This window comes from Periplaneta americana, chromosome 14 (assembly GCF_040183065.1).
Source record: "Periplaneta americana isolate PAMFEO1 chromosome 14, P.americana_PAMFEO1_priV1, whole genome shotgun sequence".
In the NCBI taxonomy this organism is placed as follows: Eukaryota; Metazoa; Arthropoda; class Insecta; order Blattodea; family Blattidae; genus Periplaneta; species Periplaneta americana.
In genome coordinates this window covers 10,998,955-11,014,688 of record NC_091130.1, presented here as the reverse complement: position 1 = coordinate 11,014,688, position 15,734 = coordinate 10,998,955, and the positions used below count along the sequence as shown (strand labels likewise).

Here is a 15,734-nt window from a genome sequence, read left to right as displayed (position 1 = left end):
CTGAGGGCAGCGATGTTGCGCTTGATGATAGTGAACTGTTTCTCACGATCAGTCGCCATGGTTACATAAAGAGTGGACACTTCGCTCAAGTGTGGCTGCGGTAACGCTGATGAGGCTAGCGGCCAATTCTCATGTGCAGGATAGGTCTGACGTGAGAGCAGGGGACCGATATAGGACGAGGGGAAATCAAATTGGGCCAATAAAAAAGAAATAGTGTCTATCCTCTCCTACGCTTCAGGAGCAAATAACCTAGAGGTTCAGTATAATAGGAGGAAACAAATTGTAGAAACTTTTCACCTTGGGTGATTGATAACTTTTTGTTTATGGTGCCATTTTAACTAAAAATGCTATTAGGAAGCGATGAAGTGATACTATCACGATACAGAGGCAATGTACCAGAAAGATCTAATAGGACTCAGCCTCATTTAATTGGACGCTCTGAAAAGTATGAGGTGTATTCTGAATGACAGTGGTTGATGCAAGATTTTATGCAACAAGTCCCATTTCCGAGTTAATAGGGGAAGAATATACCATGGTTTTCATGTAGCTCCAAAGAAATAACTCTAATGGAAAGAGGTCCGGGTATCTTGCAGGTCAATTTACAGGTCCTCCCTGGCCGATCCACCGTTCGTCAAAAGTGTTGGTTATTACTTCATGAACTGACTTTGCAAAGTGGGCTGGTTACCATAAATGTGCCGGATTGTTCCAGTTGACTGTGGATTGCAGAAAATATGCGATAATGAGGATATTTTCGTTCAGGGAAACTTTCGCGGTATATTCTTTAGGCTTTTCAAGCACTGCCTTCAGTTGTCCCTAAGTTCTCTTCACGTGTAGCGCTCTATGTTGACACTCAACCTTGACTGCGATCACCAAACGTGTTATGTAACAATCGCCTAACTGGTGTATAAATATAGGGAGGTGCGTTATCCTGTATGAAGATTATGTTCTTGATATCATGATTTCGTAAATTTGGTATAACAAAAGTAAGAAGAAGTAAACTTACTTATGACACATTATGAACAAAACATGTTACCATGTTAACCAAAACAAATGAGTGTGATAAATGAACAAATCACATTGTTCGATACATACAAATGTATTACCATTTTTGTACATATTAAATTTTAAAAATGTTATATGTAGTTCAAAATGTAACTTACTTTTGAGAACCTTACGTAATAATAACAATATTGTAATAACACGACAAATTATTGGTGGGCTCATATAAATTGGCGCCACTGTCTGAAGAAGATCCCGAAAGCAGAATTATAGATAGGATTCTACCTTTCCTGTCTCGCCCCCCGTCTGTTACATCGATAAAAAGAACCAGATCAAAATTTTTATGCATCCTATATGACATAAGTGGGAGGAGGGAAGGAGATTCGGTTGCGTAATCTGTCACTGAACTTCACTCGGTTTTAATCCAATCTGTGCATTATTATGTCGTTAGAACGTGTGGTGATGTGGATTGATAAATCACCGGCGCGCCAATTTAATGCGGGACAGATCACCCGTAATAACAACATCCTGGACTTGAAGTGTGAGGCATCATAAACTGCAGCCTTCTTATTCCATGCTTCATACCTACCGTCAGAAATATCGTAAGCTAAGACTGAGTTATGAATAACATTCATAGAAAACTTTCCTTTCAATGATGTCAATAGTCAATGTTCATTGAAGTCACATAGGCCTACAGGCAAACATGAACATTTTATACTTACGAAGTTATGATATTTCATTCATCGAAGATAGATAGATAGAAGGGTCACGGAACATTTTATTTTCATAAGTTTCTTACATGTTAGTTTTTAATTTTCCAGGTAAACTAGATTTATATAGGTGTTCATAATGTAATACCTAACAAAATAATAATAATAATAATAATAATAATAATAATAATAATAATAATAATAATAAAGCGGCCAAGATAACGCTTTTCGTTACCGTTTTGTTTTACATGCCGCTGCTTTCAATTATTTATAATGTGTGAGTTGGTGTTAATAAAGATCAAGGATAACTATTGTCACCTAAGATAATTATATTAGGAATTCTTCCCATTTCGTATTGTGATCTGATGTGTGAATTATTAAATATAGTACTATCATTTGGAGACCCTGGCCCTGGCCGATGGACAACAATATCCCTTGTTAACAGATTGGCATCACATATAGTCCGCACATTTACTGAAGAATATCCTTTCGATTGCGAGATATTTCACCCATATTACCCCAGGCGATTGAATTTTAACATGAGTGCAGTCTATTTTTGAACTGGTAACCTACACGTGTATCCAAGTCGTGTTGTTTCTTATTTTCAAATAATACAGGTCAGTATGCATTTCGTTAAAATAAAACTTTCATATTACCCCAGGCGATTGAATTTTAACATGAGTGCAATCAATTTTGGACTGGTGATCTACACGTGTATCCAAGTTGTGAGGTCAATATGGATTTCTTTGAAATAAAACTTCCATATTACCCCAGGCGATTGAATTTTAACATGTGTGCAGTCTATTTTTGAACTGGCAACCTACAAGTGTATCCGAGCTGTGTTGTTTCTAATTTTCAAATAATACAGGTCAGTATGGATTTCGTTGAAATAAAACTTCCATATTACCCCAGGCGATTACACATTTGTTCGAAGTACTATGGACTTGATTACCGATGTCATTGAGATACTGAATCTAGCCTACATTATCTTTTAAACAATTAATCAAAGCTGAAATGTATGGATTGATTAATCTTGATACGCTCTTAAGTGTGTCATTCTTTTCATCAGAGCAAACTATAGAGGGAATCCGTAGAACAATGCCGTAGAAACCCCATGCTGTTTGTGTAGTGGAAAAATCTAATGCTATAGCTTCCTTTTGGTTTTTTCACTGATCATGAGAATAACTTTAGATCAGGGAAAATGCTTGAATTATTACAGAGGAAATTGGATTATTCAGACAAAATCTTCCTATCCCATACTTCTACCTGCTTCATTTGATTAGCTGGAAATCGAATCTGAGCCTGCGGAGTAGACCGTATATTTTTATTTGCATTTTTAATGTTATTTAACGACGCTGTATCAACTGTACGGTATCTAACGTTGATGGAAATTGGTGATAGTGATATGATTAGAGACCGGCTGAATATGAAGAAAACTTGGCCAAAATATGAAATTTATTTTGGCGAAATATGAAATAATTATTTCAATGCAAAATACCTTTGCTCGGAAACCATTTGGAGAAGGTTTACATAATTATTTTTGTACGGTCGTGTTTTTTGCAGTATTTACAGCTATTTCTGTTAGGCCTTGAAAGTTAGAATTCCCACACAGAAGCTTGTTGCTAAGGAAACCTTCTTCATAACATAAAACTATACTGAAATAGACCCATTACAGTGCACCTATTGTTACTTAGTTACCGTTACAATCCAGTTTTGCGAAGGCTTTTGAATAATATTGCTCTAAATGTTCAATGCAAAATATATTGTATTTGCAATTTTAAAAATATGATCGTGCAAAAAAAATACTGTACAATACACGTTTGTGAAGTGCATTACAAAATCTTGTATCGTAATATACTATTACAAAATAAGCCTTTAGAGATTCATAGATCTGTCTATATGCTACCAAATCAACTGCAATTAATGTCATAATTTAATAGTTTTTCAGCATCATTAATTAAATCCTTACCTGAGTGCAAAGAATTAGGTACCGGAAACTCAATTTTTTACATTGAAGAGAAGCAATAAAAAATATTATACAAATCTGGCAAAGCAGGTTTGAATAATTTCAAGGAAAAATTGTTCCGGAGCCAGGTATCGATCCCGGGACCCTTCGCTTAGCGCGCGAACGCTCTACCGACTGAGCTACCCCAGGAACTATACACGACACCGTCACAATTTTTCCTTTTATATTCACAGAACTCAAATGAGCTGACAAGACGCCAGAACTCAACTATGAGTGCAGACAATACAATTTTTCCTTGAAATTATTCAAACCTGCTTTACAGGGAGCTACTACCTGAAAGCCAGATTTGTATAATACATTCGTTACTGGAGGTACGTTAACAAAAAGCCACAATTTAAGTCACACAGTATTGTGTGCACTCATAGTTGAATTATGGCGTCTTGTCAGCTCATGTGAGTTGTGTGGATATAAAAGGAAAAATTGTGACGGTGTCGTGTATAGTTCCTGGGGTAGCTCAGTCGGTAGAGCGTTCGCGCGCTAAGCGAAGGGTCCCGGGATCGATACCCGGCTCCGGAACAATTTTTCCTTGAAATTATTCAATAAAAAATATTCTTACGCTGGCTGGACTCATCACTGTTTACAACATAAGTAATTTTATGCTCGACTATGCCGAAATGTAGTAATTATACACCTGGTAGCAGTCCTTTAATGCATGTCATTAAAGTACACCTATTCATTAAAGTTCAGGTTTTAGATTATTCTCGGATATGCAATCGAAAGACAACGAGGGAAACGTCACGGAGTCTGGAAATCCAATACTGTCGCAGAAGGTTATGTTCTGTTACTATAATAATTAGCGTTAATTGTAAATAATATTCAAATAAATTCAATTTGTCATCTCGTTTTTCAATTCTAAATCAATTTCCAGGTTATACATTCTCTGCATTACATCAAGGTCAATGACATTATTGTTCCTCGGAAAAAATCAATACTTTCGCGTCTGCGCACATCTCACAATTTCGAGCTATGAACAAGGTCACTTCCGATCTTTTGTCAGATACAAATAAAATGAATATTTCTGAATAATTTCAAGTCAGAAATATGGTCGAGCATAAAAAGTCGTATGAAACTTGCCTATAATGGTAATTAAGACGCTCGTATGAAAATTATGAAACGAGCGCAAGCGAGTTTCATAAACGAACATACTTGCGTCTTAATTACTATCATTATAGGCTCGTTGCATAATGTATTATTTAAACATTTACTGGTAAAAGATTACACTTTAACGTTTAATTAGACTTTAACAGTAGTTGATGAAACTGGCCATGTATCTAGAAGCGCGTGGAACACTTTTTTTTTTTTTTTTTGGAAAAAGTGAAATAGTAGGCATAATTTGACAAGTCCTATTTTCCAACTTAGTGCTAGAATTCTACAATGTGCCACAACGTCCATTTTTACATTAATGATGAAGGTTTCTCACATAATATGGGATCACTCTCAACTCACAAGGAGAGGACACGCTCTGTATATCACCGAATTAAATCAGATTGTGTGAGATGGAAGTACAAGACGCACTGTTTAAAGTCATACCTGGTATGGGTGGCCAATGACCCCTCGTTTTGGAAATATTGGCTATTGTTTGTGACATACTTCCGTTAGGTGCCCAATAGGGAAGCATTAGACTGTGCAACAGCGTATCCCACATGGTTGGATGCTGAGTTGTTATCCAGGCAACCTGAGTTCGAATCTTAACTGGTCCTATATATTTTTTCTTTTAATAAAGACTAATATTGTGATCACAGTTGTCTCTTTAAATACCTATATCATATTTCTCAATGTATTGAATGCTTCATCATGTTTTAAACAAATTACTAATTAACTAACATTGTATTGTAAAGGATAAACAATGAAATACTGCTCACGTAGGAAGGTAAGATGTGTCACTGGTGTTTGTTCTATTTCTGTAGCAGCTATTCCATTTCATTTTGTACCCGATTCATTATGATGTCATAAAAACATACATATTTCCTGCACCATGCACAGCAAATGAAAGAAGGTTGTCCACAGTCACACACATTTTTCCGCACTTCTGCTGCGAAACAGATATCCTTCACATTCACAAACACTTCTCGTTCGTTTATTAATTTTGATGCATACCACGCATATTTCAACATGGCTTTGAATATAGGAGCTGACAACTGAAAGTGGATTAAAATAATAATAACAATAATAATAATAATAATAATAATAATAATAATAATAATAATAATATCATCAAGCTTTAAAATATGAGAAGGCATTAGGTTTCGAACTTAAGTTGCCTGGATGACAACTCAGCATCCAACCACATGAGCTACGCCGTTACACAGTCTAATGCTTCCCTATTAGGCACCTAACGGAAGTATGTCATAAACAATTGCCAATATTTCCAAAACGAGGGGTCATTGGCCACCCATACCAGGTATGACTTTAAACAGTACGTCTTGTACTTTCATGTCACAAAATCTGCTTTAATTCGGTGATATATAGAGCGTGTCCTTTCCTTGTTAGATATCCCGAAACTGATGACAAGTACCGTTTTTTGTCCCAGCGACTCAATTATTTTACAACGTTCATTTTAATTACGAATTCTATTGCCATGTGAGATAACAATAAAATGATAATGGAACAATGGCGGAATGATAATAACAGGGTAAATCAAATTACCGGTAAAATCCGTCACATAACAACTTTGATATCATAGAATAAGTCCTAATTCGGACTCTGGTCTTGGATGAGAATGGAATTGCCTAAGCGAGAGGTTGGTCGGAATTTACTGCATATTTAATTCACTGTCGATTGTCTAATTCGTTGATTACAACCACTTTAATTTGAAGAGAATACAAGGTTATTAAAGAGAACTTCAAGTGTTTTATTGACAAGTTAGTGGAATTGTGTATTCCATTGTTCCTACTTCTGATAAGACCAGGCATTCATTACGCTTGGAAACATTGTGCGGGCATTGGAGCAACACGTCAGACCAGACCAGTACATCACTGCCGCCTGGTAAGGAACGTCAGCTGTAACACCATACACCTGTTCTAACTCCTCTGTAAGTGTACTATCAAGTGTTAACCAGCAAAATTCTAACTATAGGCCAATTATTTACTCATGATGAGAGTCGTGTGTTTCTCGTCAACGATATACACTAAATATAATTTACGGATAACTTAAGACAGGCCTGCACAAGGTTTGCGCTCTGCGAGCCGGCTCACAGCTCATGAGCGGAATGCAGATATTAGCTGCGCTCTGTATAAGGGTGGACTGGAAGAAGGGGTGATCTCGTACAAAATATACACAAAAGGAAGTACTAGTACAAGTGCTTATGAAATGAATTCCCGTTCAGTGTTTACAAAACTATCTTGGACTATTATTAATTAATAAAGAAATATTTATTTTGCAGAAATAATAAAAATTCTATAGCTACTTAAATGTACAATATCATTTTGTTATATTTTTATTTATCAGTACATCAAAACGAGGTTTTATGCTGTTGGCAGCTGAAAGGAACAGTAGCCTACTGATCATAATGAAACATCAGTTGCAGATGTTCGATGTCTGCCTTTATTAAAGTTGATCATAGAAAACAGTTGCTCACAACCAAACATAGCAATCATTTTCATACCCAGCCAGTGTAGTCGTGGATATTATTGCTAATGTTTAGTCTTGTAAAACTCAACCAGGCTAGTAGTATTATTCAAACGATCTTTAGCCCTTAGGTCACATTGAAGATCAATAAGTTCGAGCTGTAAATCGTTAAATGTTATGTTCCGTCTTTTAGATTCCTCCATACTGTACTGTAGCAGTAGGTAAGCAACGTGAAACAGTTACTGAGAATAGGCCTACACACTGCACTCCACTAGATAACTGAGTGGTCGTTTCCCTCTCCTCTACCTATAGCAAGTCTATGTCATTCTGACTTATCTTGCTCTCCGTTTCGGCGAGCGGTAAACACGGCTCTCCCGCTCCGAAGAAGCACGCGCCCTCGTTGAGCGCTGTTTGTGCAGGTATGACTTAAGACGTACGTGCACTTTTCCAGTGAATTTGTAAGTGATCTGTGATATTTATTTTCGACACTAAATTTCGCGAATAGCTACTTAAGGAAATGTTAATGGTACAGGCAGCGTTGTTAAGTATCGGTTAGCCTATCTGACGGACTAAAATCCTAGTTGGGACAGGTTACCCGATTGGCGATGTTTCCGAGGTTTTCCCTTAGCCAACTGACGCAGTATTGTTGGATAACTTTCAGCGTTGAACTTCGGACTCATTTCTCTATCATTAAATGCTATGGATCTGTGAAATATCTAACTCCTACATTTTTACACCAATTAATCTTGAACTTTCACCAAGTATTTCTTTCAATGTAGGCATATGACTCGGTTAAAATAGAAGTTTTATACAATATTCTTATTGAATTTGGTATTTCCAAAAATTAGTTCGATTAATTAAAATATGTCTCAATGAAACTTACAGCAGAGTCCGAATAAGCCAGCTTCTGTCTTATGCTTTTCCAATTCACTGCGGGCTAAAGCAGGGAGATGCATTATCACCTTTACTTTTTAACTTTGCTCTAGAATATGCCATTAGGAAAGTCCAGGATAACAGAGAGGGTTTGGAATTGAACGGGTTACATCAGCTGCTTGTCTATGCGGATGACGTGAAGACGTTAGGAGAAAATCCACAAACGATTAGGGAGAAAACAGAAATTTTACTTGAAGCAAGTAAAGAGATAGGTTTGGAAGTAAATCCCAAAAAGACGAAGTATATGATTATGTCTCGTGACCAGAATATTGTACGAGATGGAAATATAAAAATTAGAGATTTATCCTTCGAAGAGGTGGAAAAATTCAAATATCTTGGAGCAACAGTAAGAGATATAAATGACACTCGGGAGAAAATTAAACGCAGAATAAATATTGGAAATGCCTGTTATTATTCGGTTCAGAAGCTTTTGTCATCTAATCTGCTGTAAAAAATCTGAAAGTTAGAATTTATAGAACATTTACATTACTGGTTGTTCTGTATGGTTGTGAAACTTGAACTCTCACTTTGAGAGAGGAACAGAGGTTAAGAATATTTGAGAATAAGGTTCTTAGGAAAATATTTGGGACTAAGAGGGATGAAGTTACAGGAGAATGGAGAAAGTTACACAACGCAGAACTGCACGCATTGTATTTTTCACCTGACATAATTAGGAACATTAATCCAGACGTTTGAAATGGGCAGGGCATGTAGCACATATAGGCGAATCCAGAAATGCATATAGAGTGTTAGTTGGGAGGCCGGAGGGAAAAAGACCTTTGGGGAGGCCGAGACGTAGATGGGAAGATAATATTAAAATGGATCTGAGGGAGGTGGGATATGATGATAGAAACCGGATTAATATTGCTCAGGGTAGGGACCAATGGCGGCTTATGTGAGGGCGGCAATGAACCTCCGGATTCCTTAAAAGTCATTTGTAGTAAGTAAGTAAGTAAGTATTTCTTACAGTTTGGAGATGCAATACACAAATTTTCACTTTGATATTCCAATTAGCTTACTTATAATTATTTCTTGTTGTTATTTTCTAATAATGAATTATAATTGTCCCAATTTTCAAAGTTTACATAATTTTTCTTTAAAATCATACTTAAGAATAATTTGTTCCTGATAGATGGTATGTGCACTTTCCCTGTGAGTTTGTAAATGATCTGTAATTTTTCTTTTTGACACTAAATTTCGCAAATAGCTATTTAAGCCAACGTTAATGGTATAGGCAGCGCTGTGGAGTAAAAACATGCCTCAGGAGTTAAAATCTTGGTTGGGACGAGTTACCTGATAGGGGATTTTTCCGATGTTTTCCCTCAACCAAATAACGCAGTATTGCTTGATAACTTTAAACGTCGGACCTCGGACTCATTTCTCCATCATTAAGGGGTTAGGTACAGCTTACAGCAGTAAAATGTTTGGAAATATTCAAAAATTTTTTCCTCCATTACTGTATCTTGCACAATAATGTAAATTGGTGTGTGTAGAACACTGTCCTTCTACTATATGAAAAAAATATTTTTACGTTTTAAAAAATATTTATACATTTTTTTCAAAATTCAAAATATGCAGTTCACTGTGCAGTGATTAAGCGTTTCCCTCATAACTCATAAACTTGTTAACTTTTTGATGTTCTCTCTCTTTTATTTTATTGCTGAAACTCATGTTTACAATATCATGCTCTTTCAACTACATTCCTTAATAAATAATATTTTTTTTTATTTTGTGTTAAAAGAAAATACTGATATTTGACCATTTTGTAAAATGAATTTTTTTTATCAGACAATCTATCAAAGATAGAGAAGTAATCTTGCATCATATTGTCGATATGACATGCATTAATACACAAAAAATTCCATCACAAAATGTTGGATAGTTTTTTAGTTATGTGGGAAACGCTTTATCACTGCACAGTGAACTGAATTTTGAAAAAAAAAAATGTTAATAATTTTTTTAAATCGTAAAAATATTTTTTTTTTTTTTCATATAGCAGGACAGTGTTTTACACATACTAATTTTCATTATTGTACAAGATACAGTAATGGAGGAAAAAAATGTTGAATATTTCCAAAATTTTACTGCTGTAAGCTGTACCTAACGCCTTACATCATCATCATCATCATCATCATCATCATCATCCGGGTTAAGTTCACGGTGCGGCGTGTTGTACTTGTACAAGAACACGGCCGTTCGGCTACATTTGCTACAAGTATTCTTCACAGAATATGTGTGGTAAGCAAAATAAATCTTCGAATCTCTCCTCCTTGATAGACAGAAAAAAAGGCCAGCGTTTCTGAAAGTGTGTTCCTCAAAACCAAGTTTCCACGAGCAAATCCTACGGGTTCCGCGAGTCCTAAATGGTTTTTAAATTTGATTTTGAACTTAAGAGGGTACTATAAAATGTATATAAAGCTCATGAAAACATGACTCAAAGATATGAATCATCACCAGTTTGTCGCAGTGCTGGGTCAAAGTGCCCCCTCACGAAAATTCCAATTCCAACAAACCACTTACTAATTTTACATATTATGTAAGGACCATTATAAAGATCACAGCTGGTTTAGTTCCCCTTATCTTCTTTTATGAGATATATTCTAACCGAAATCAGCATGTGACAGGTCAATAAATCATTCGTCGGCCCTCGAATCCCTCCCTCTTCTTCCAGCACAATCATGAGTGTAAAATTGTGGCGTTGTTACACTCATGCGGTGTTATGGATCGCTACCTTAATTGAGGGAAATGTTAAAGGAAAGAGTTGGCAGTCAATTACGTAGGGTCAAGTGGATTTAATGCAGTCACTTTTCGGATTGCGTCTGTTACAGATGTAAGTGCCTCTTCCTGGATTGTACATATGTACATTTCGTCCTATGATTCAACAGTCAACCCTTCAATACACGTCGCGGTGATTTACCAGGAATGACCACCAATTTATAGCAATCCTTTGTGCGTGCCCATATTAATAAAGGGGAACACATACTTATGCTTTTTAGTATTCCTGTTTCCATTGTGTACTTATACCAATAAGATGATCTTCGAGTTAAAATACAAATCTTATACGGGGACATCACTTTATTTCTACTTCAATTTTTATTGCACCTGAGTTTTTGAATGTACTTCACTCTCACCCCCCTCTACTACTCAACCACACACAACCAAGCGTCTACAGCAGCCGTGGCGAAAATGCGGCTCACGAGCACATTATGGCTCGCAGTGCTTTTCTCTCGCTTCCTACCTACAACCCCCACCCTCTCACTCACTGGAGTCAAACTCCGTTCTATTTGTATTTGTCTCTGACCTGCGAGTGGCGTATCGTCGCAATATCTCTCTCGAAACCATGTACCTCTATAAAAACGAAAGTTTCAAGTAGGATGGGAGGACGCATTTTTTTTGCTGACAATATGATGAGAATATTAAATGTATGATTTGTTCACAAGTATTACTAGGAAAACGGTTGTATAACATAAAACGACATTATACTACATGTTACTGATGAAACATTACAAGGTTAAGTGTTATTATTATTATTATTATTATTATTATTATTATTATTATTATTATTATTATTATTATTATTATTATTAGCTCTGTACGTCGATTCTTTTTCAGCAGATGTACGAATAATGCAGTTAGCTCTTCAATTTAAACTCGCATATTTACTATGTGATGTCAAATGAAAGCTAGATGTAAGGACTTGACAAATGTTGAACTTTTCAAATCTTTGGCAAAAAATAAATATCCGAAGCTTCGTTCTTTCGCTTGCTCTGTTGAAGCCATGTTCGCTACAACTTACGTTTGTGAAACATTATTTTCAACAATTAATATAGTAAAAACCAAATTTAGATCACGACTGACAGACAAATACCTTCGTTATCAACTACGACTGGCAGTAAGTGACATAATTCCTGATTCTGAAACTCTGCCGCAGAGACATTCTGAACACTATTAATTTTAAGTTGTGATAATGTGGCCTATGTTTTCTTGTTCATTTCTTTCTTCGTTACACGTACTAAACATTAGTTTGTAGCCTTGTACTGTATATAATTTTATTTAAGTGCTTGACATAAGGAAAATGAAAAACCGTTAATGTCCGACAGTTGCTTCACTTCCCCTTCGGGTGTCCGCCTCCCTCCATAGGTGCTATGCACGTTGCAGCTTACACAGTGACTCGGCGCACGATTACATTTTCGCCACGGCTGTTCTACAGTAAAAGTCGCCTTGCGGTCATAGTAAACACAAACAGCACTGAGTTAGTGAGTATAGTACGTTCCAGAAATATGTTCGCGTTTACCTGTGACGAAAGAGCTTTCAATATTGAATCATATTTCGCACAGGTACTGTCGTCCGTCTGCCTACGTCGCATCCCGGTTTCCCCCACCCGCTTCTGCTCGCCCCTCTGTAAAGGCTAGTGACTAGACTGCCTTAGCTCTTTTCTGAAAAGATTAATTTCTGTTAGGAATTGGACGTCTACGTAATATTATACAACTGTTTAAAATAACTTAAATAAAGGAGCCTCGTTAATTAACTGTCACGTGATTTCCCGCCTTTCTACTACCCTGAGACAAAATGGACAGTAGATAGCATGTCTGAGTAATTTTATCTTTTCGGATCGGGCAGAAGTGAAGATTGAATTTACAGTATGTAAGGTACTCTTTTATAGAGTAAGTGCAGGTTTATTTCAACATGAGTTACTAGTACGAAGGAAGAAACTGGTAATTGGAATTAGATACAATAGTCTATCACCTATCACAACTTTGGATTTGTGGTTAAAATAGGGATTTCGTTTTAAATATTTTATCATATCATATAGTGCTAGAGAGAGAAAATATTTATTTGTTGGTCTATGTCAGGCCTGCACAAACAGCGCTCAACGAGCGCGCGCGCTCCTTCGGAGCGGGAGAGCCGTGTTTACCGCTCGCCGAAACGGAGAGCAAGATACGTCAGAATGACATAGACTTGCTATAGGTAGAGGAGAGGGAAACGACCACTCAGCTATCTAGTGGAGTGCAGTGTGTAGGCCTATTCTCAGTAACTGTTTCACGTTGCTTACCTACTGCTACAGTACAGTATGGAGGAATCTAAAAGACGGAACATAACATTTAACATTTAACGATTTACAGCTCGAACTTATTGATCTTCAATGTGACCTAAGGGCTAAAGATCGTTTGAATAATACTACTAGCCTGGTTGAGTTTTACAAGACTAAATATTAGCAATAATATCCACGACTACACTGGCTGGCTATGAAAATGATTGCTATGTTTGGTTGCGAGCAACTGTTTTCTATGATCAACTTTAATAAAGGCAGACATCGAACATCTGTAACTGATGTTTCATTACGATCAGTAGGCTACTGTTCCTTTCAGCTGCCAACAGCATAAAACCTCGTTTTGATGTACTGATAAATAAAAATATAACAAAATGATATTGTACATTTAAGTAGCTACAGAATTTCGATTACTTCTGTAAAATAAATATTTCTTTATTAATTAATAATAGTCCAAGATAGTTCTGCAAACACTGAACGGGAATTCATTCCATAAACACTCGTACTAGTACTTCCTTTTGTGTATATTTTGTACGAGATCACCCCTTCTTCCAGTCCACCCTTATACAGAGCGCAGCTAATATCTGCATTCCGCTCATGAGCTGTGAGCCGGCTCGGAGAGCGCAAACCTTGTGCAGGCCTGATCTATGTAGTTTTTCCGATGTGTTTGTACATTGAAATAAAGTATAATATAGTTGTTTTCATAGCCGATCGAAAACTTTTGACCGGTAATGTATCTATTGTTCATTTTTTTTATTTTGTATTTTTTATTTGCATCTATATCTGTGACTTTTATTTACGGAGTATGTGTTTGTCTATTTTTCATTCTTAACTTATATTTAAACTTTTATCTTACATTTGTATCTGTTTTTATTTCTTTTTTCATGTTGTCTGCAATTTTATGTTGTAAGCAAATATTTGAACTGTCTAGTGTAATTGAGGCTTCGCCCTGTTAAATAAATAAATAAATAAATAAATAAATAAATAAATAAATAAATAAATAAATAAATAAATAAATAAATAAATAAATAAATAAATAAATCTATACTAATAATAAATCTGTAGAGGAAATTTTTCTGGTAATTCTCGATTTTCCAAAAATAATTGGTCCTAACATATATAATTAACCACCCTGAAACCGAAAATCGCTTTTTTGAAATTTTTGTATGTTTGTCTGTCTGTCTGTCTGTCTGTCTGTATGTTTGTTACCTTTTCACGCGATAATGGCTGAACGGATTTCGATGAAAATTGGAACATAAATTAAGTTCGTTGTAACTTAGATTTTAGGCTATATGGCATTCAAAATACATTATTTAAAAGGGGGTTTATAAGGGGGCCTGAATTAAATAAATCGAAATATCTCCCTTATTATTGATTTTTGTGAAAAATGTTACATAACAAAAGTTTCTTTAAAAATAATTTGCGATAATTGTTATTCCTTGAACAATTGTGATAGGACTGATATTTAATGAGATAAATGAGTTTTAAAATTAAAATAACTGCCATCTAAGGCCGTGTAATGAATTAAAAAGCAAATGACTTCGTCTATAAGGGTCCTTGGACAGCAACAATCGAAAGCTATGAAAGATAGCCTACAGAGAATGTTTCTGTGTTTGTATGAAGTAATATCGGAAGCTAAATTAACCTATTTGTATAATTAATCATTATTTCACCATTGGAAAGTGTAGTTTCTCTAGATGGACATAATGCTATAATGTTATTACAGTAACTTCTGATATAATATAATATAATATAATATAATATAATATAATATAATATAATATAATATAATATAATATAATATAATATAATATAATACTCGTATAATATAATATAATATGTAATATTATATAATATAATTTAAGTTATTTGAAGGGTTCAGAACCATAGTGGGCCAAGCGCCATTTACTGAATACGTAGAAAACAAGGGTTAAAATAAAATTATTACCATAATTCAATGGAAACCTGTAACAAGTAAAATAAAATATACACATTAAATCTAAATGATGTTAATCTTCATTAAACTATGGTTGCATGTAATAAAAATTAAGAAACAGGTTAAAGGAATTGTCACTGCACCAAATGAGTGTCTCTGGACCAAAATGATCGCATTTTAATTATTTAAATACAATTTAAATTAAGTAACATATTAAACGATTTATCCTTCTATCAAACACGAATGTTCTCTGGATCAAACGTCCTATTTTAATTATGTAATTACTTTATATTTATTTCTAACGGGTGCAGCGGAGCGCACGGGTACGGCTAGTAAATAAATAAACCTGTACATACTTGATGAAAACTTTAATACCGCGTGGTAACCGAAATAATATCGAAGAGCTTCCTCTAACGTCGCAGGATTGCATGTGCGCCTGAACGCCTGACTTGCGAATGAAGATTGTCACGAGTCTTAATTTCAACGTCGTCGGCGGGGCAAGTCACGAGACCC

At 35.5% G+C, this 15,734-nt stretch overlaps 1 protein-coding gene and 1 non-coding gene across 3 annotated transcripts in view; both read left to right on the top strand.

Moving 5' to 3' along the window:
* The window catches only part of LOC138713141 (proton-coupled amino acid transporter-like protein CG1139), a 96,334-nt gene that overhangs the window by 14,013 nt on the left and 66,587 nt on the right, over positions 1–15,734 (top strand). Inside the window, exon 1 of one of the 2 annotated variants that reach the window (XM_069844956.1) lies at positions 6,660–6,766. The exons of the other annotated variant lie outside the window; for it this stretch is intronic. The gene's annotated coding sequence lies outside the window, so the exon portion shown is untranslated. Of the gene's footprint in view, positions 1–6,659; positions 6,767–15,734 lie in introns of those variants that run through there. 2 annotated transcript variants of the gene reach the window in all.
* TRNAS-GCU (transfer RNA serine (anticodon GCU)) lies at positions 4,178–4,251 on the top strand. The gene has a single exon. It is a non-coding gene; the product is annotated as a tRNA-Ser (tRNA).